This window comes from Cervus canadensis, chromosome 7, assembly GCF_019320065.1.
Source record: "Cervus canadensis isolate Bull #8, Minnesota chromosome 7, ASM1932006v1, whole genome shotgun sequence".
Taxonomy (NCBI): Eukaryota; Metazoa; Chordata; class Mammalia; order Artiodactyla; family Cervidae; genus Cervus; species Cervus canadensis.
The window spans coordinates 82810087-82832589 of record NC_057392.1 but is presented as its reverse complement, the minus strand read 5'-3'; the positions used below and the strand labels follow the sequence as shown (position 1 = coordinate 82832589).

Sequence of the window (22503 nt, the reverse complement as noted above, 5' to 3'; positions counted from 1 at the left end):
TTTAGGCTCTAGGTTGGCAACTAATAGGATTTTTCTAGGTTATAAAGGGCAGGACACTCCAAAGAACAAAGCATTTTAAACAGTCCAGTTTTTCTTTTTATTAAAAAATACAACTATTTGTAGCTTTTAAAATGGAAATGAATTGTTTTAAGTTTTCCTTACTTAGTTTTTTTGCTTGTTTCTTTTATTTCAGTAAATTTCTCTATCAACTTTCTTCCTCATATAACTCAAAGGTCTAATACACCTCTTAACTAAGACATTTGTAGTATTTTTTTAAATGTCAGCTTTTAAAATTTCAAATGAAATATTTTTTATCTAAATTGGTTCTATATAAGTCCACTTAGGAGGAAAAAAATCTGCTCAATTCTAATGTAGGTAAAATCGGCTTTAAAAATACTGCTTAATGCTGAGAATTTTTATGTTATGTATTAATTTTCCCTTATATATTCATGTGTTATTAGCCTTAGTAAATTGTTTTGCTTCTGAAACATATATTAGATGACTAAAAATAACATCACAAAACATGTTTGTTATATTCTTAATTGTTTTGACCATAGAATTAATTTTAAAGTCAAAGGGGGCATTGCTTTTTCATCATTTCCAGTTCAGAATATTCAGCATGTCACAGATGTTCATGAATAATGTCCATTTAAAACTGTTGGCAAAGAGTGCTGGTGAGTTGGCTAGATGAATTAAATGTTGGGGGGATCTGACAGGCAGCACGCTGCTTTGTGATCATTCCAAAGTTCTAATAATCTCCCTCACCTTCTCTGCCTGCCACTAATGAAAGAGAATAGGTGATTGCACCTCTGGCTATGTTCTGCGCCTAATGACTCCTCCAAAGGCAGATTTATGAAGAAAAAATTAACTTTGAATGAGGATTGAATTGGCCCTGACAGTCTGATAGACTGTGACACAGATTCTGTGGCAAAACAGACGTAGCCCTAATTGATTATCAATATTTTAAGCAAAGTGATGAAAATAAGCATTAAGTGATGAGAAAGGCAGTCTTAATACAGTAGGCAGTAACCAGGACATAAGAGAGTCTTTGGGGAGGTTTGCTCTGATTGCTATTACTGAATTTTGTCTGTCAATTTTTACCTTTGCTTCCCAGCAGCCATTGTCCCTCCTTGGTGTACTTTTTTTTCCCCCTTAAAGATCTATGACTAGAATGTTAATCTTTCTAAAAACACGGACAAAGCTATCTGCAGTCCCTTCCTCTAGAGAAGTTTGTTTAATATTTAACTCATTTTGAATTGAGATTAGCTTTCATAGTTTTGCAGAACTGAGGCTTTTCATGATGGTTTTAGATTGACACAATTTTTTTTCACATACTGTTTCTAGATTTGTTGTTATTATCCATAAAATATATACTAGCCTAAAATAATACATATCACATATTTCATACCAAACATTATATACTTTTCACATCAGTGACTGAACAGTGACTTTAGCCTTAATCTTGGGAATAAGATAAAAACATTTTCCTAGAAATAATACACAAACCCACACACAAAATTAGAGACTCTGTATTATATACACTATATAGTGTAGTGCGTGCTCTGTCCCATCCGACGCTTTGTGATCCCATGGACTGTAGCCCTCCAGGCTCCTCTGTCCATGTGATTCTCTAGGCAAGTATGCTAGAGTGGGTTGCCATTTCCTCCTCCAGATGATCTTCCTGACCCAGGGACTGAACCCAGGTCTCCTGCATTGCAGGTGGATTCTATACCGTTGAGCCACTAGGGAAGCTCATGTACGTTATGGTTACTTACAAAGTGTACTTTCAACTAACAGCAAAAAGATCCAACCTGGATAAATTAATACGTCCAAATGCATGCATGCTAAATCACTTCAGTTGTGTCCAACTCTGCGATCCTATGGCCGTAACATGTAGGACAGGCTTCTCTGTCCATGGAATTCTTCAAGCAGGAATACTAGAGTTGGTTGCCATGCCCTCCTTCAGGGACTCTTCCCCATCCAGGTATGGAACACACAGCTCCTGCAGATTCTTTACTGCTGAGCCACCAAAGAAGCTATGTCCAAATGGTTCTTCACAAATTAATTTAATAACTTGAAATTATATACCCTTATTCTTATAGGTTATATTTAGTCCCCTATATTAGAAGCAAAGAAGAAAAACCACACATTAAAATCCGTGCTAGTTTAATTCAGTATTAAAATTGATGAGCCAAGAAATAGTGTATGACATACATAATGATATGTTTGTTTACAATTAAATAGGTTGTAGATAAATTAGCTTATTTAGCACAGAAGCTGTACATATTTTTCCATGTTAAAATACCCTCTTATTATTAGTCATCAGTATTCATATTGTTTTGTGAAATTAATTTCAGCTGGAAATTGTGTAATTATTGAGAACTTTATATAGGAGCCTCCAAGTTAACTCTGGGAAAGTTTAAAGGAGACATGTAATGTTTTCCAAAGGTCTCTTAAGTAACTTACTGTAGATAAGATGAAGATAAAACAACGATGCTACTGTGCAGGGCTTCTCAGTCTTTCTCATGCCATGACATGCAAAAGGATAATAGTTGGTTGACACAAGAGGTTGAACACTTTTATCCAGAGGCTACTGGCTGTGAAACTCCAGCCACCTCAGACCCTGCCTTGAGAGCTAAGAGGATCGGTATTTTAGCACACCTGTAACCTATTTGTGGCTCAGTGATTGAGAAACTCTGAATGTATCACAGTTGTAGCACTACCATTATAAAATCTAGGTTTAATAGCCACAGTTTGAAAATTAAATGTCTAAAATCTATCAAAATATTTTAAAAATATTCTAAAAATTGGGCTTCCCAGGTGGCTCATTGGTAAAGAATCCTCCTGCCAAGCAGTAGACACTGTTTTGATCCTTGTTTCAGGAAGATCTCCTGGAAAAGGAAATGGCAACCCACTCCAGTATTCTTGCCTGGGAAATCCTTTGGATAGAGGAACCTGGCAGACTACAGTCTGTGGGGTCGCAAAAGACTTAGCAGCTAAACAGCAACATTCTAAAAATTACCCTCTCCTAAAAGAGAAGAACAAATATATCTCTAGATATAGTTTTTGCTAGATGAATTAATGATCTTAAAATGCTTAACTGTTGGCTCTGATATCTGTTAAAATTATTCAGAATTTGATTTTTGGTTTGATGCTATTATAGCAAAATATACATTTAAACTTTATTCTTAGGAAAATGTTAGTTATCTCTTTGCAAAATATATTGTCACTCATTTTTAGAGTGTCTAGAATGATCTTTTTGAAAACTGAAAAGACCTTAAAACTAGGCAAATCGAACTCTGTCAGCTGACTGGGAAAATTCAGCCCAGGTCACAAACTTGATCATTGCTCAGCTAGAATTAGAGTCTAATTCTTCTGATTCCTGGATTGTTCCTTTTTGACTCTGCTGTAGAATGCTTAAAAATCTCAATGTGAAAACCTCTAACATGTTGTATATTATAAAATTATATATTTTGCTTTCACAGCTGTAAGATGTAATTTGTTAGCAGTTTTCACTTTTAAGCTACATAATACTTTTGGCCAGGGTTTTAATAAAAGCAGTACCATTTTATTTCCCTAAAAGCCTGACACTATTTCAAGTGTTCAAAATAGCCAATAGAAAAATAAAGCAATATTATAAAAATTAAAAATAAAACAAATATGTACTGAAGTTTCCTTATGCTAAAAATTATTTTATTATTATAAACTAATACAACTCTAGTAAAGATAAAAAATGTAGTTTAGATAAGAATTCTGCAAACACTGATGTTGAGTACTTTGTCCTGTCATTCAGTTTGTTAACATTCCAACAGACTGTAGAAGAAGCAGAAAGAAAAATTATTCTTGTTGCGCCACCTAGCGACATTCAAGTGCTGTTTATGTTTGATTTTTTTTGGGGGGGGGGTGGGGAAGGAAAGGGCAAGGCACTCCAGTATGAACTATAGTATATTTAATTTGCGGTAGGCTTCTACACTCAGTTCTGGTTTTTTATTCCTGTAATTTGCTCATAAGAAATTCACAGAGAATAAGAGTCCACAAATATAAGTCCACAAAGGTTGGTTTATTCATCATATTTTGTTTTACAAAGTTTTCTAGACAAATAGTATTAGTAGAAACAAGTATTTCTGTTCACTTCATCTCTGAAACTGTTACCTTGAACAACATACAATAAATGGGCAAAGTTTTTAAAACTATGCTCTTCTACTTGTAAACTTAAGATATTACAAGATGACAGTATGTTCTACAGAAAAGTTCAAAGTATTGAAAATAGTATGAAATCAGAATGACTATTTTGTATAAGACTTTTAAATGTCTCAGGCTTACTTAACCATTTATGATAAAATATATTGATGTTTTTCTGTAATGAAATTATACTTTATCATAAATCAAAAATATTTGGAAAATTTATATGCTTGCAGCAAAATTATATTGTTATCTATAAAAATGCTAGGCCTACTGATGTGTGGTGTAAAATAATGCCTTGTTAAAATATCTGTTTTTTAAAGTTGTGTTTCAAGGATATGAAGTAAAAACTCTTGGTTTTATGTTTGTTTGTTTTCTAACAATACAAATGCACTCAGGTGCTTCACTTGTATGTGTTAATTTTTAATAGTGTTACTAAATTAATAATATTATTTAATTCTAAGGCCACGTTGGTACAACATAAAATAAGAATCCTGTTGCCAATGTCATTGTTTTATGTTGATGATATAATAAGAAGTACCTAATAGTAGAAATCAAAGGAAATAATTAATGGGAAAAAATTTCCCTAAATATCTAAATTTGTTGTATTTGAAGTAGTATAGGATTTTAATGGCTGTTTACTGTGATTGCAAAGATGTTTTATTTGATTTGATATTTGATTACTGTGAACATTCAAGATTCATAATGATTGCTCTTCAGTATGTGTTATACAGGGAAACTTCTAAAGCATATAAGCCTAGATATTGAATCATATCCTAAATGAATTTTTTGGTAAGAGAAGGATTCACTCTTAATTTGTAGCTTGTTTATGTATATGTGTGTAGACATAAGTAAGCATATATCAAATTCAAATACTCTTGAAATTAGAATTTTTGAGGTTGTGCCACATTTTATACTTGAGATAATATTCATATTACTAGAATGAAATATGCTAATTAATGTGGTTTTCTGAGACACTGTTAAAACTCTTAAATATCCATTTTTGTCATGGATGTTCATAAAATATTTAAGTGACATGAACAGAATTAAAATTTTAATACATTGCTATTCCTCAGAGTCATTATTTTACACATTAATTTTCAGTTTAGTTTAATAAACAGTAATTTAGGTACTAACAATCTATGCCTTAGACTACACTATACTAAAATCAGTAAGATATCTGACTTCAGGGAGTTGGCTGTCTAACTTAGAAGAAAGACACATGTCCAACTGGCTGTACTTGCAGAAATGAATGCAGTCCTTTCAGACCTAAGAGGAGAAATTAGTATTAGCTAGGTTAAGAGGCTAAAGGGGAATGGAGGAAGTCACAAGACAGTTGAACAATTTGTATTTTAGAATACTGTGAATGTAAAGCAAATATACAGCTAAATTTGTAGGAGAGGACAAATACAGCTAAATTTGTTCTTAGAGGAATGTATCTAAGAACATTAAATATACACACATATATGTACATATTCTCTTTTTCAGTTTTAATAGACCCATTTTATATCCTATACGATTTCTCAGAAATATCAAAGAAACCACATTACATGTACTTAATTCATATTTCTTTAAATGAGATTTTGTGACGAAGAAAGGATTTACTTTCTGAAAACTTGTAAAGTGGTTAAAAATGTATAAATTACATCATGAATATACATCATGAACCTTAATTTTCAGGTGAACTAACTGAGGCACGCAGAAGCTAAGATGCGTGTCTTGGTCTCATAGCTAGTAATTGAGTAGAGGCAGAATGTAGACGCGGTCTAGCTTCAGAATCCATCCCTGTGCCCCTCTGCTGGACACCTCCCAGCTACTCACTATGTCCTGGTTTCAGCCATTTCACTAACAGATAATGGTGTTGAAGGTATCATATTCTAACAAATGTCTTTCAGCCTTTTAACATATCTAAAAAGCTTTTGGTTGGGAATCTGATGCAATATATTATTATACCAGATTCTTAGAGTAGTGTGTTGTTATATGTAACCAGACATCAGTATAAATACTTGCTATTTTGAAGCTATAAATGACTTTAGTTATTGTAGCTAATTGTCTTACCACTGTTTACTTTTTTGAAAAATTGAAAATAGTCTGACAAAAGTTTAATTTAGTAAACATTCATTGGCACTGAACTGAATTTTGAGGATGCTAAGGTGAATAAGAAACAAATTCATTAAACACATGATTACAGTATAATGTGATTAATGCCAAAATAGAGGTACTACACAGAGCAACTAACTCAGTCTATTGTTAGGAAGGGATTCTTGTAAAATGTAGCATTTAAAAAGTGAGTAAAACAACTCTCCAAGCCTAGGGTACCAAAAAAAAAAAAAAAATGCAACAGCAACAACCCACAGAATTGTAAGAGTGTGATATATTTAATGAATTGAATAAGTTCTTATTGTTTGGAGAAAAAGCATATGGGATGAAGTGGTGGCAGACTGGGAAATAAAGACTGGGACCACTTAGTGAAGGGTGCTGTAGGTCATACTAAGGAAAATGAGATTTTCTGACCAGTTTTTGAGAGCACATTCTAGGGAAGATGATAGCTTCCACTGAGCCTACGTTGCAGGCTTTTCCACATCAGGTGCCCTCAGAAAAGTGGTCTGAATGTCCTTGCTTGGCTTCCAGTCCTCGGGGCATCTGAGACAAGGAAAAGCAACTGGTGAACAAACCAAAATTATTCAAGACTTAAGTTTTCATCATTCAGCCACTCTCTGTAACTCTCTCAATTTCTGTGGTTCTCTAAATTGGGTATGAGGTATATTTTCATCTCTTAGTTTCTTGGCAGTCTTCATTAAGTCATATATTTATTGAGCATCTACTGTATAGCAGTATATTGAGTACTGTGGGTCAAGTAATGAACTAGAGAAGGAAAGTCCATTCAAAATATTTTTGAAGATCTACAATCTTAGAAATAACAGAATAAAAAGAAGAAAATTTCCCCATAGGTTGTCCACATGGCAGTTCTTTCATGTCTTGCTCTAAACAGAAGAGAAGGATTGGTAATATTATCTATATCTTGCTGATGGGAATTCTCAAGCACTTCTTCAAATTTACTTAATAGGACAGTGGTTTCATTGACATAAGAATGTGGCTTCTTGAATTCTGATTCAGCATACCCTTCACTGGGATGCTTCGATCTTTCAGTAAAGATAAGCTTTCCATTTATAGATCATTTTGCTTTGTTTGATTCCTATGTTTACTTCATTAAGTTGTTAAGTCCCTTCCTCAGAATACACTGTGTTGATAGTGATTTGCATCAAGTTAGTATGTCTGGTTTGTGTGCATCTGATAACATAGTCTCAAAATATATAAAGCAAATATTGGCACAATTACAAAGATAAACTTTGAACCTTGCCATCATTGATAGGAGATAAACTTAACGAAACAACAACAAACTAATAGATTTGCTTGCTCTAATAAACCCATATGAGACTTCAAGAGTTAGGAAATATTTTTTTTTCAAGTGCTGATTAAACATTTTTTAAATTGACCATATGTGAGTTAGGAAAGTAAACCTAAACATGTATCAAAAATTTTCATATATGTTACATTCTTTGATGAGAAAGAAATTAAATTAGACCTGAGTATAAATAACACCAAATAGCATGCAATTTTAAAAGCATTATTTTAAGTAATTCTTAGGTCCACCAAAAAATAAATTACATTTGGGATAAAATGAATTTAAAGTTTTCTAAATAAAAGTTAATAATATATTGAGACTTGTTTAAATGCAAAAAATCTCAGGCTAGGAATCTGTTTTAACAACTTTTCAAGTGATGCTTATACATGCTAAAGTTTCTCACTACGTTAAATAAAATTGAAGTAACTTAACAACACCCTTACGGCAGAAAGCGAAGAAGAACTGAAGAGCCTCTTGAATAAAGTGGAAGAGGAGAGTGAAAAAGTTGGCTTAAAGCTCAACATTCAGAAAAATAAGATCATGGTATCTGGTCCCACCACTTCATGGCAAATAGATGGGGAAGCAGTGACAAACTTTATTTTGGGGGGCTCCAAAATCACTGCAGATGGTGACTGCAGCCATGAAATTAAAAAACGCTTACTCCTTGGAAGAAAAGCTATGACCAACCTAGACAGCATATTAAAAGTATAGACATTACTTTACCAACAAACGTCCGTCTAGTCAAAGCTATGGTTTTTCCAGTAGTCATGTATGGATGTGAGAGTTGGACTATAAAAAAAAAGCTGAGTGCCAAAGAATTGATGCTTTTGAACTGTGGTGTTGGAGAAGATTCTTGAGAGTCCCTCAGACTGCAGGGAGATCCAACCAGTCCATCCTAAAGGAAATCAGTCCTAAATATTCATTGGAAGGACTGATGCTGAAGGTGAAACTCCAGTACTTTGGTCACCTGATGTGAAGAACCGATTCATTGGAAAAGACTCTGATGCTGGCAAAGATTGAAGACAGGAGGAAAAGGGGACAACCGAAGATGAGATGGTTGGATGTCATTACTGATGCAATGGACATGAGTTTAAGTAGGCTGCAGGAGTTGATGATGGACAGGGAAGCCTGGCGTGCTACAGTCCATGGGGTCGCAAAGAGTTGGACACGACTGAGCCACTGAACTAAATGCCTACTTGAAAATGCATGCATGCATGCTCTGTTGCCTCAGTCATGTCCAACTCTTTGCAACCCTATAGACTACAGCCCACCGGGCTCCTCTGTCCATGGGATTCTCCAGGCAAGAATGCTGGGGTGGGTTTCCATGCCCTCCTCCAAGGGATCTTCCTGACCCCAGGGATCGAACCCACATCTCTCATATCTCCTGCCTTGGCAGAGGGATTCTTTACCACTAGCGCCACCTGGGAAGCTGCCTAATTGAAAATATCTAGCAACAACAGCAAAAGTATCTAGCAACAAAAAAATCGGAGAAGGCAATAGCACCCCACTCCAGTACTCTTGCCTGGAGAATCCCATGGATGGAGGAGCCTGGTGGGCTGTGGTCCATGGGGTTGCGAAGAGTCGGACACGACTGAGCGACTGCACTTTTTTTCACTAGCAACAAAATAGAGGTTGTTAAATACTGATAATGACCAATACTGAGACTAGAAAGTCACTATTAGTGTCTGTTTTCAAATGCAGCATTCCAGTTTTGGAGGACAAATTCTCACCATCATAGACTGATAAAATGGCTCTAACTAAGATCTTCATTATAAAATTTTTTTAATTCTGCTTTTATATTGTAATATTGTTGAAAATATTTCTCTTGTTTCAATACTGCCATGTAGAGTTGAAATAAGAGAAGATTTTCAAAAGAGGTACTATATTTCCATTTTCTTGAATATATGAATTTCTTCCATTTGATGTATGTATTTTATCACCTATAAAATATGTAGATATAATGTGTTTTATCAAAAAAAATATAAAGAATGCTGAAGACCTTTATGTTTTTATGTATAGTTTGCTTTATTAATGAAGTACATCAACTTGCTAGTAGAAATTTGCCTATAATAGAAAGAAATGCTTCTGAAGTTTCTTATATACATTTTAAATTTCTTACATGATTTTTACATTTCTCATTCACTCCTAATCCAGGAAATTTCTGACCTATTACTTCTGTGATCTTCAATTCGTTTATAGTCCCTTGTTTCTGTTTGGTACTGAATTTAGTTGACTGAATATTGGTATAGATCATGACTGTAATTTTTAAGGGATACGGTTTTCTTTCCTTGTTTCTTCTATCTTAAACTGTGCTGCTGTTGTTTAATTCACCTATCATGTGAGAGAAAAGAATATGCCTCTTCATTAATAGGCTGATAAAGATTATGCATTGGTCCAGTTTACATTTCACCCTGGAGAGTAAATGCAAGAGTTTCATTATGTGCCTAATTTTCATAGATCTGGGGAGTAGAAATCTCAGAGGCTGTTCCAAAACCAGGTCACACCTCCAGGGTGCTTCCAACAAAGTTTGTCATCCAACAAAATCTGTTGTATTAATTCTGAATTGAACTTGTGGTATTCTTTACATTATAGGGGCTCCTCAATTAGTAGGGCAGCCATACAACCCCTCTATCAGAATATGGTTTATAAAAGTGCGTTTAAAACATGCTTTTAACAGGATAAATCAGGACATGGCATAAAACTCCTTTGGGGAAAATTTGTGGACTCAGCAATGATAGTGTGCATTTTATCAGAGATGTTAGCATTTTTAGTATAGAGATGTATGTATTACAGCACTGAAATCCAGCTTTTGCCCTCACACTTAAATGATGAGTCTCTCAAGTTGAGGCAACCAAAATCATGGCATGCACTTAAATATTGAGCATTTCGTATTCCTGAAAGAAAACAGTCAACTTCAAAATATTTATTAATAGTACAGCAATTTCACCCTAAATTATTTGCTTTCATACTTTTGTACAATTTCATTGCATTCATGACCCTGCTGACTTAATAATTTAACTAAAAAAGAACAAGACTATCCTTTATTAAGCAGCACTAGTAGGATTAGATTTGTTTTAGATAAGTTATTTCCATACTATTTTTACAAAGTCATTATAGAGTAATGAAAAGAAGAACATACAGACCTGTTTTAATTCTTGACTCACCTATTTATCAGGATTGTAACCTTTAGCAACTTATTCAGCCTCTTTGAAACTTTTTGAAAATTCTGTGAAATAGCTATATCTGAAAATACTTAGCATAGTGTCTGACATAGGGTAGGCTTGCCTAAGTTTTTGTTTCCCTTAAGAATTGAAGCCATGAAAACAAGTGATATAAATGAAAATATATATAATTATATTTTAAAAAACACCCTTTGTAATGTAAGAGTAAAGTAAAAATTAGGAAAAGAAATAATGGCATTATTTTTTTGATATGAAAACTATTGCATCTCATCATTGATTTCTGACATGTACAGTTGAGCATTGCCATTTCTGGACTTTGATCTTTATTTTTAAAAGGATCACTTCTCTTAGGTACTCTTTAAAAATATATACTGGTAGGATATCTGAAGTTACTCAAAAGAATAGGCATTACAAATCAATTAGCAAGTCTTGGATATAATTTGTCTCAAATGGAATAATTCGATTGCTCCCAACCCCAGAGTTTTTCTGAAATGCTGAAACATCTTTCTTGGAATGGGAGCTATAATGGTGGCCCGCTGACTTCAAACTGACATCCAGTTGATGGATGTGTGATAAGTCAAAGAAACCAGAATGATAAGTTATTTTTTTTTTTTCCCTATCAGCATTCTGTAAAAAAGAAAAAAAAAATCTAGTGCTGCTTTTCTTTGAGAGACTGGACATCACAGCAGTTCTGTATCCCCATTTTGTTATTGGACTGTTTTCAATTTTTAAAAACTTGTCCTTAAGATTTTAGTAAATGACATTCGAACTACCCTGGCTAGGCAGTTTATTCAGGTTGCAGAATGGGAAGTTGTGTGAATATCAGACATCAACGCAACTGGAGAAGAGATGTATAAGCCCAGCAGAAGGCTGTAGGACTTCACACATTACAACACAAGCTGTTTAAAATAAAACTCTCCTTGTACATCTTAATATCCATAATTTTTCACCATCACCACCATGTATTACTATTACTGTTTTCACAACTTGTAGAAGTAAATATAAATGATCTTTTGAGTTATTATATAACTTAAAGTATGAGGTGTTAAAGAATCATCTCTAGACTTCAGGATAATTATGCTCTGGAAGTCATAGTTCTGTCTCCAGATATTCAAATGGGAGGTTTTTTTGAAAAAGAAAAAATATTAAATGATAAAGCACTCCTATGCCTAAAAACTGGAGTTAGGGAAAATTTAAAATAAGTTGATGAAAGCATTAGACTAGATTAGCATTTCCTGAAATATGTTCTTTGTTTATTTATATTACAAGAAAAGAATCATTCTTTAGTAAAATAAAGTTGGGGAAACACAGGCTAAACTATGTTAAACAGATGTTTCAACCTGCAAAATATCTCAGAGCTTTTAATTTGTTGATGAGCACTGTAGCTTTCCAGGAGGAGAGGTTCAGTACTGTGTCTAGTCTAAGGTCCAATGTTGTGAAACCTTATTTAAATGAGGAATTGTGAGAAGTTAGTATGCCATGGAACATACCATGTGTCATCTTGAAGATTCTGTCTAGCTTCAGACATTGATGATTTTCTGAGAATATGGATCACATGTGATTTGTACTGTTACTTCGTTCTTGACTTGTGATTATTTTAAATTGATAGAGTCTTCCTGGCAGTAGACAGCACCCTTTATGGACATAGTCATATGTCTATTCATGACTTTCCGACTTAATAATTTAACTTAAAAAGAACAAGCTATCCTTTATTAAGCAGTACTGGTAGGATTAGATTTGTTTTAGGTAACTAATTTCTGGTCAGATGTCCCTCCTTGGATCCTTTGACAGCATACCTCCTGGCTTTCTACTACTGTTTAGTCCAAGGCCCATCTGAACTGGATTGTAACCATAAAATGAAACATAAAATATAATTGAGCTGGTTCATTTAGATTTCATGAACCAAATGATTGTCCTGTCCTCCTAACTAAGTTATCCTACAATAGGCAGCCCAAGTATCACCTCTCCCTGGAAGTCTTCCTCGATCATATCCTCTTTCTTTGTTACTTCCAGAGTACCTGTACACAGGTGTGTGTGTTTGGTTTTATTTTTCCCTGTCTTAATTTAAACTTCTTTATTTCTCAGTCTTCAGCACTTAGCTCAATGACTAGGGTACAGTATTCTGCTGGAGAATTTTCTCTGTCATCTATTTTATCTTTTTTGTAAATCTGGACACTTGAAGGAGCTAATAAAAAAACCTGCTTGTAAGGTGATCTAGCAAAAATTAATATTTTTAGAGCATTTACTAATGTTGAAAGATGGCTTTTTTTGCAATAGCTATGCAATAATTACAATTTCATGTTTGTAAAATAGTTTTTCAGTTGTAGTCACTATTGACCCTGATGCTATTTGAGGCAGATTCAGAATAATCATTTCAAATATGGGAAATGACTCAACGTTTTTACATGGACACTTTTTTTGTTGTTCTAAGCCATGCAAGACAGTATGTCTGTCTCTGTCACCATTTGTATTGGAAATGTTTATCTTGAGTCTGTTTATTTACTTTTGGCTGCACTGGGTCTTCATTTCTATGTGTGGGCTTTCCCTGGTTGTGGCACATGGGGGCTGCTCCAGTTGCAGTGCGGTGGCTCCTCGTGGTGGAGCACGGGCTCGGCTGTCCCCCTGCTTGTGGGCTCCTCCCGGGCCAGAGACTGAGCCTGTGTTCCCTGCATGGCACGTGGGTTCTTAACCACTGGGCCACCAAAAAAGTCCCTGGCAGTATTTACTAATGGTACAACTTGGTAAGGAATAAGAACTTACAATTAATGAATCTCTTTTCTATGCAAAGGAGGCAGAGGCACTGCAAAAGCTAGTATTATAACCATAATTATATAAGCCTTTTAAATATGCGGAAGCAGCAGCTGTTTTCATTTGTAAATCTATAAATGATTTTGATAGTATTAAGTAGTGAGTTTTTAGATTATTCTGCTGTGCTATGGTCTAGATAAGTACAAAAACTAGAGGTAAAACCTAGCAATAACATCTGAGGAAACCTTGAAGATAACAGCCTATTAGGATTCTTTTAACATTACATTTTTTATCATAATTTTTCTCTCTGAAAGTCATTCTTAACCATTTCTTATCTAATACAAATACACTATGGTCTAAGTATCTTTTTCTTTTGTCATGTTTAAGTTCCTATTTCTAGACTTTTAGAAACCTCTGGGGGTTGCTGTTTACAAATATGTGAAGAAGAATAAGGTTTTTGCAAGTGTGGTATTAGTAGTAAGATCATTTCCTTGAATTCAAAACTTTCGTCCTCTTCAACCAAGTTGTTAGATTTATAATTATTTATTTTGAGGTATATATGCCACCCTTGATACAAAACTAATATAATTTCTCACATAAACTTATAAACTTCTTCTCATGAAGCACCAACCACCACCATTTTTAAAAGCTAATGATTAAATGTTGTTTTCTTTCTACTAACAATGATACTTTTTTCCTACCAAGGCATTAAAAATATAAAAAATAGTAGTTCTTGCTAACAGATGAGCTGATATATTTGAAAATCTATATCAGCATTTACACCTTTGTACCTCTTCCAACAGACACTTATTATCACTCTCCCCTTTCTGTTAGACCTAGAAAGAGACCCTGGGACAGCCGAACTAAACTTTACCATCACCTGGTTTTTCTTCTCTAGGTTAAAATGAAAACTGCCTTAACCATCAACAGGGGAAATTAAATTCTAAATGTAAATGTCACTTTTCACTCTTTGCTAATTGTCTCTCTCACAGACACATAGCATGAAAATTAGTAATGCGTTTACTCAGCTGTTTCTTACTTAGAGCCATCATTTTCTGCAGTGACACAAAAATTTGTGAAACACAAGAGACACAAGAATTATTGAAAAATGGTACTATGTAACACTTTGGGATCCGAATCATACTTAATAGCTAGAACTAATCACTGTATCACTTTAGAAGATCTACTGTATTTTGGTAGAAGGTCATGTGGATGAAATCTCAGAATTATTGAAATTTGCTCCAGCCTCAAATGCTTGTGAGATTTAACATAGTACTATGAGGAGAAACTCTCTAGATATATTTTTTTAACCACCTTAAATATATGAAACAAATAAGGCAAACAAATACTAATGGTTATTACGAAGCAAGAGGCCTCTTCAAATTTTGCATGTGATTTTGAATAAAGTATATTCAGATAAACGTTTCTCCATAGACAATTTCTCCATAAACAGTAAACAGCATGGAAGCAGTTCATTATTCTCTAATTTTGGTTACTTTGCTTCAAGGCAAGTGAAGAAGTAAGAAATAGACTTTTAAAAAGCATTTAACTAGCATTTACAAGCTCTGAATCTTAGTCATTCTGACCTTTGGCTAGTTATTTAACATTCTTGGACCTTTTATTTCTTCATTAATAAAATATGTATAATAATAACTTACCTAGATAAAATACCTTACTGTACTTAGAATTTGGGGAGAAATGACACTTAATTGTTTGCTTACATCGTGTCTCTTTTACTCACACTTTTTTGGTAAGCATATGAAAATGTTTGAACTGAGTAAATATGTGCCACGGTAAATGTAGTGGAAATAAAAAAATATTTGAAAACTTTCTCTAATGTGTGTTGATAGCTAATTCAGAAAAGTCTATATACATGTGAAGGATGGGATGGACAATGCCAGATAGAATACTAGTATCCTGATTATAAACCACCGTGTTTTACATTAGGTACTTAAAATATTTTGACATGGCCGTGCCTCTGAAATACCCTAGTGTCTTGGTCATTTTCTTACCGTTAGTGTTAAGAAGCACCAGAAATTACTTTAAACTGAAATAAGCAGGAAAATACATTTTGCTAGATGCTTTTATTTGCAGTTCATTAGAACATTTCTCTCTGGCTTCCAAAACTGACAGTAGAACATCACAAAATTTCACTATCTTGAGAAAATAATTTTTTTCACTTTGTAGATGGACTATAAGCATACAGAGATCAAATTGCCACATCCATTGGATCCTAGAAAAAGAAAGAGAATTCCAGAAAAACACCTACTTCTACTTAATTGACGATGCTAAAGCCTTTGACTGTGTGGATCACAACAAACTGTGGAAAGTTCTTAAAGAGATAGGAACACCAGACCACCTTACCTGCCTCCTGAGAAACCTGAATGCGAGTCAAGAAGCAACAGTTAGAAGCGGACATGGAACTATGGACTGGTTCAGAACTGGAAAAGGAGAACATCAAGGCTGTATGTTGTCACCCTGCTTATTTAACTTACATGTAGAGTGTATAATGCAAAATGCCAGGCTGGATGAAGCACAAGCTGGAATCAAGATTGCAGGAAGAAAGATCAACAACTGCAGGTATGCAAATACCACCACCCTTATGGCAGAAAGTGAAGAGGAACTAAGGAACCTCTATAAGAAGGTAAAAGATGAGAGTGGAAAGGCTGGCTTAAAGTCAACATTCAAAAAATGAAGATCATGGCATCCGGTCCTATCACTTCATGACAAATAGATGGGAGAAGTGGAGTGACAGACTTTATTTTCTTGGGCTTCAAAATCACTGCTGTCTGTGACTGCAGCCATGAAATTAAAAGATGCTTGCTCCTTAGAAGAAAAGCGATAACAAACTTAGACAGTGTTTAAGAAGCAGAGACATCACTTTGCTGACAAAGTCCATAGTGTCAGAATTATGGTTTTTCCAGTAGTCATATATAGATGTGAGTTCAGTTCAGTTCAGTCACTCAGTCATGTCTGACTGTTTGCGACCCCATGGACTGCAGCACGCCAGGCCTCCCTGTCCATCACCAACTCCGGGAGCCTACTCAAACTCATGTCCATTGAACTGGTGATGCCATCCAACCATCTCATCCTCTTCTCCTCCCGCCTTCAATCTTTCCCAGAATCAGGGTCTTTTCAAATGACTCAGTTCTTCACATCAGATGGCCAAGTACTAGAGTTTCAGCTTCAGCATCAGTCTTCCCAGTGAATATTCAGGACTGATTTCCTTTAGGATGGACTGGTTGGATCTCCTTGAGTCCAAGGGATTCTCAAGAGTCTTCTCCAACACCACAGTTCAAAAGCATCAATTCTTTGGTGCTCAGCTTTCTTTGTAGTCCAACTCTCACATCCATACATGACTACTGGAAAAACCATAGCTTTGACTAGATGGACCTTTTTTGGTAAAGTAATGTCTCTGGTTTTCAATATGCTTTCTACATTGCTCATAACTTTTCTTCCAAGGAGTAAGCATCTTTTAATTTCATGGCTGCAGTCACCATCTGCAGTGATTTTGGACCCAAAAAAAATAAAGTCTGTCACTGTTTCCACTGTTCCCCATCTAATTGCCATGAAGTGATGAGACCAGATGCCATGATCTTAGTTTTCTGAATGTTGTGTTTCAACTTTTCCACTTTCCTCTTTCACTTTCATCAAGAGGCTCTTTAGTTCTTCTTCACTTTCTGCCATAAGGGTTGTATCATCTGCATATCTGAGGTTATTCATATTTCTCCTGGCTATCTTGATTTTAGCTTGTGCCTCATCCAGCCCAGTGTTTCTCATGATGTACTCTGCATATAAATTAAATAAGCAGGGTGGCAATATACAGCGTTGACGTACTCCTTTTCCTATTTGGAACCAATCTTGTTGCATGTCCAGTTCTAACTGTTGCTTCCTGACCTACACACAGATTTCTCAAGAGGCAGGTCAAGTGGTCTGGTACTCTCATCTCTTTCAGAATTTTCCATAGTTTATTGTGATCCACACAGTCAAAGGCTTTGGCATAGTCAATAAAGGAGAAGTAGATGTTTTTCTGGAACTCTCTTGCTTTTTCGATGATCCAGCGGATGTTGGCAATTTGATCTCTGGTTCCTCTGCCTTTTCTAAATCCAGCTTCAACATCTGGAAGTTCATGGTTCATGTACTGTTGAAGCCTGGCTTAGAGAATTTTGAGCATTATTTTACTAGCATGTGAGATGAGTGCAATTCTGTGGTAGTTTGAGCATTCTTTGGCATTGCCTTTCTTTGGGATTGGAATGAAAACGGACCTTTTGCAGTCCTGTGGCCACTGCTGAATTTTCCAAATTTGCTGGAATATTGAGGGCAGCACTTTCACAGCATCATCTTTCAGGATTTGAAATAGCTCAACAGGAATTCCATCACCTCCACTAGCTTTGTTCATAGTGATGATTCCTAAGGCCCACTTGACTTCGCATTCCAGGATTTCTGGCTCTAAGTGAGTGATCATACTATCTTGATTATCTGGGTTGTAAAGATCTTTTTTGTACAGTTCTTCTGTGTATTCTTGCCACCTCTTCTTAATATCTTCTGCTTCTGTTAGGTCTGTACCATTTCTGTCCTTTATCAAGCCCATCTTTGCATGAAATGTTCCCTTGGTATCTGTAATTTTCTTGAAGAGATCTCTGGTCTTTCCCATTCTATTGTTTTCCTCTACTTCTTTGCATTGATCGCTAAGGAAGACTTTCTTATCTCTCCTTGCTATTCTTTGGAACTCTGCATTTAAATAGGTGTATCTTTCCTTTTCTCCTTTGCCTTTCGCTTCTCATCTTTTCACAGTTATTTGTAAGCAGATGTGAGGGTTGGACCATAAAGGAGGCTAAACACCAAAGAATTGACTCTTCCGAACTGTGGTGCTAGAGAAGACTCTTGAGAATCCCTGGGACAGCAAGGAGATCAAACCAGTCAATCCTAAAGAAAATAAATCCTCAATATTCATTGGAAGTACTGATGCTGAAACTGAAGCTCCAGTACTTCGGCCACCTGATGCAAAGCACCGACTCATTGGAAAAGACCCTGATATTGGGAAAGATTGAAGGTGGGAGGAGAATGGGATGACAGAGGATGAGATGGTTGGATGGCATCATTGACACAATGGACACAAGCTTTAGCAAACTTGGGAGGATGGTGGAGGACAGGGAAGCCTGTCATGCTGCAGTTATGGGGATCACAAAGAGTTGGACGTGACTTACTGACTAAACAACAGCAAATATAATATAGGGCACACCTGTTGGGTTTGGGTAGAAACCCTGCTCTGCCACAGAAGCTTAGGCTAGTAAATTAAATGTTTTCCATGCATACTTCTGTCCTCTTTTTATTCATTTGCAAGTATATTCATGTTCTTTGTTTTGTTCAGTAAATGGGATCATGTCTTCAAAGGAGAAAGAGATTAGGAAAGCACTGCTCCTTGCAGAAATTTGGTGACGAAATCTCTTTTATCTTGTGGTTGTCCTTCCACTGGTCCTCTGTTCAGCCAATGGATAGGGCAAGAGATTGAGGATTGTGTGAGAGTTTTTTATGGGCCATGTATGGAAACATGATACACTTCCACTTATAGTCACATTTCATTGGCTTGAATGAAAGTAAATTCTACAAGAAAGACTAGAAAAATGTAGTCTGCATAAAGTCTCATGAAGAAGGATTTCTGTCACACTTTGTGTGCTGCACTCAAAGAGAAGAATATTTTCTTTCCTGTAGGAATAAAGTGTTGTTCATTCCATTAAGGAAGGTAGTGAAGTGCCTGAGAAGAAAGTAGAGAGCAGTCAGATCCATTTGAAGACAAGGAGTATTAATCAGGGAAGGATTCACAGAAGAGGGTGACATTTGAACTAAAACTGGCAAGATTTTCTCAACGAGAAAATGAGGTGAGCACCCCAGCAAGAACAAGGCATGGTAATACAAACAGAACACAGCGTGGTCCCACAAGGCCATGCATCCTTGAAGTGGTGAAAGAGAACTGGTGAATGATGAACTCCCTGGGTCCAGTGGTTAAGACTGCACTTCCACTGCAGGGAACATAGGTTCAATCCTTAGGGAACTAATTCAGTGTGGCGAAGAGAAGGGAAAAAAAAAATGGTGAATGATAAGGCTAGAAAGTTCATTGAGATCAAACTGTGAAAGTCCTTAGATGGCATGCTAAGGAGATTGGATTTACATTCATATGCACAACAGGGTACCTTCAGAGGTAGTGTGATATGATTGTATTTAGAATGCTAGATTTATTTATTTTGTAATTATTGAGCATTTTATGTTCTAGATATCACTGTGCTTGCTGCTGGAGATGCATAAAAGGAACACATTCCTTGCTCTGGTGATAATATAAAGAGTTCATTAGACGGACACTATTAAAAGTACATAGATGAAATAGGAGCTCCTTTTTTATTCGGTGTAACAAGAGATGAGGCCTAACTGTGAATATTGGTAATGAAATGCAAAGGACTGGATGAATTCTGGAGTTAATCCGTGGAGTGGAATCTGATGGAACTCCTGGTCAGTCTGTACTGCATGAGGATATGATTTGGAGGATAGTGGCACAAAGGTTTCTAATCTGAGAGAGAAAACAGCAGATACCAAGGAAAGAGGATCAAGTTTGAGGGAAAGATTATGAGTTCAGTTGTGGACACAGTTTTGAAATATCTATGTGGAAGTATTCAGGAAATAGTTGGGGAAAATGTTCTGATTGTCTGAAAAGAGGCCAGAACTGGAATTATGACAAACACATAGATTACATGTTAGACGACCCACAAGGCGGCTTAACAACAGAACTCCAAGAAATGAAAGGTGGGTAAAAGAGACAGCATCCAGAAAAGGCTGACAAAGAATTGTTAGAATTAGGAAAGCATTTTAATAAATATGTGGTTGGTTAGCTGTTTAAAAAAAGATGTAGAGATGATGACAGGATAAAGCTGAAATAACCATTAGATTTGGCTATGATAGAGTTTGGAGGGACCATCACAAAAGCTTTGGGGCAAAAATCTAACAGGAACAAGAAAAGGCAGTAACTTGGTTGACAGAAGAGCAAATATTGTATAGGATTTGTGAGACTTGAATGTATTTATAGTCTGAGGATACAGAAGAGTGAGTTTGAACCTTGAGAAGCAGAAAGAACCCTAAAGGATACAGAAAGGAATAGTTTCTAAAGCATATGTGGATGGATTTACTTTTTGAAACAAGGCAAAAAGAAGAGATAAGGAATGATGCACATAAAAATTTAGAGGTGAATGGGAGTGAAGCTGAGACAATATAAGGGAGTCAGGGGAGCTGGTGTGAGATTGTTGGCACTTCCGGTGGAGAAAGCTTAGTAAACTGTAGGAAACAAGAACAGAAATCAGCTGTAGATACTGATAAGAATGAGCAACGTGGAAGGATCCAGATAATTTCTAAATCGTTATAGTCAATAACATTTATATACCATTTTGTAGTGAGCTTATATGGCAAAAGTAAAAATGGTCAGATGTGTTGGTAGCAGCTTAGCACAGCAACAAAGGAATCAGGGAAATGAGGGTGTTTATAAATGTGGAATTGAAATGATAATCTTGGAGTTCAGGCTGGGTAGGGAAGGAAGCAAAAAAAGGAGGGCACCCATAGCCTGAGGAGTTTGGAAGAGCCAAGACATTGGAAGTTATGTGCAAGGCTAGTGAAAGATATAAGTACTTTTGGTAAATGCTCTGCTGTAAAATCCAAAAGGACTGATCATTAGTTATAAGAATAGATCATACCACTTACCAGTTGTTCTTTGGTATCAAATTTTGTGGTTTAGCCACCACAAAATGTGCCACCTTTACAGAATATTAGAAATCTCAGGATAAACTAAGTCATGTCTTGAATGACTATATATTCTTCCCTCTTCACATATAAACAATAATACCATAAAGCAGTGAGAAAGGAAAAAAATAATTTGGAATTACTTCCAAATTCCCTTAGTAATCGAGGAGGAGTTTGATCTTAATGACTCAGTTTGAATAAATAAATTTTATTCGAGTTCATTGATATCCTTTGTAGAGAACATATCTGTATTGATTGTTGATAAAAATTTTCAAATGTGCTTTTAATATTTTTCCATAATTCAAAGTTTTTTTTTTAAATTTATACACACAAACACTTGCTTTGGAATCTTGATTGACATCGTGAAGCTCAATTACATAAAATATTTAACCACAGCACAGCAGCCATTTGCAGTTTAAAGAAAACCATATAAAACAATATTCCAATGAATTGCCCAACAAATCAGTAAGAAAGGACAAACCAGCCTAGTGAAATAGATAAATCAGATTTAGGCAGGGTGGTTTATTGAATTTAAATTGTGCCCAGTTGGCCCAAGAGCTATATATAAGCAATCCATCTTACGTTGTTAATGGAGGTTCTTGAAATCCACCTGATGTTTGCATTATTAAATTTCAGTCTAATGAGCTCTGCTAATACATATTGAAGATGGTTGTAAGGAGTAGAATGTGAATCTGAGCGGGATAATTTGAAAGAAACATAAGCTGAGCATTTTACATGACTCAAGGGGTATATCTACAATTACACATATAACCAAAATTGAATTTAAATGGAATTTCTATTATCCTTGTCCTTCTACCAGGGAGAATAAAGTGTAAATGAAGTAAAAGTCTTTAGAGTTACTGGTGGTTTGTTTTTATTATCTAATTTAATAGATTCTTGCAATGATACAGAGTGGCATAAAAGTTTTAATATTTCATGACTTTAAATGCAAGTATGTATGTATGTCTAAGTATGTATTAAAGCTTGTAAATGGAAACAGATGTCTGTGTAATTGGATATAGCACTCCACAACACCACTATATAAGTTTTATATTTTAAGAAAGTGTCAGTGTTGACAGTGAGAAAAATCAAACTTTTGAAGAAAAATAGTTAAGTATGTGCTGTGTATTTTCTTTAAATTACTCTTTAAGCCAGGTTTTATACTTCAAAAGGATATGTTGATTTTGCATAGGAAAAATATATGCA

General features: G+C 35.4%; 1 protein-coding gene across 4 annotated transcripts in view; it reads left to right on the top strand.

Moving 5' to 3' along the window:
* RSRC1 (arginine and serine rich coiled-coil 1) overlaps nt 1-22503 on the top strand; it is a 402045-nt gene that overhangs the window by 297495 nt on the left and 82047 nt on the right. The window lies entirely within an intron of this gene.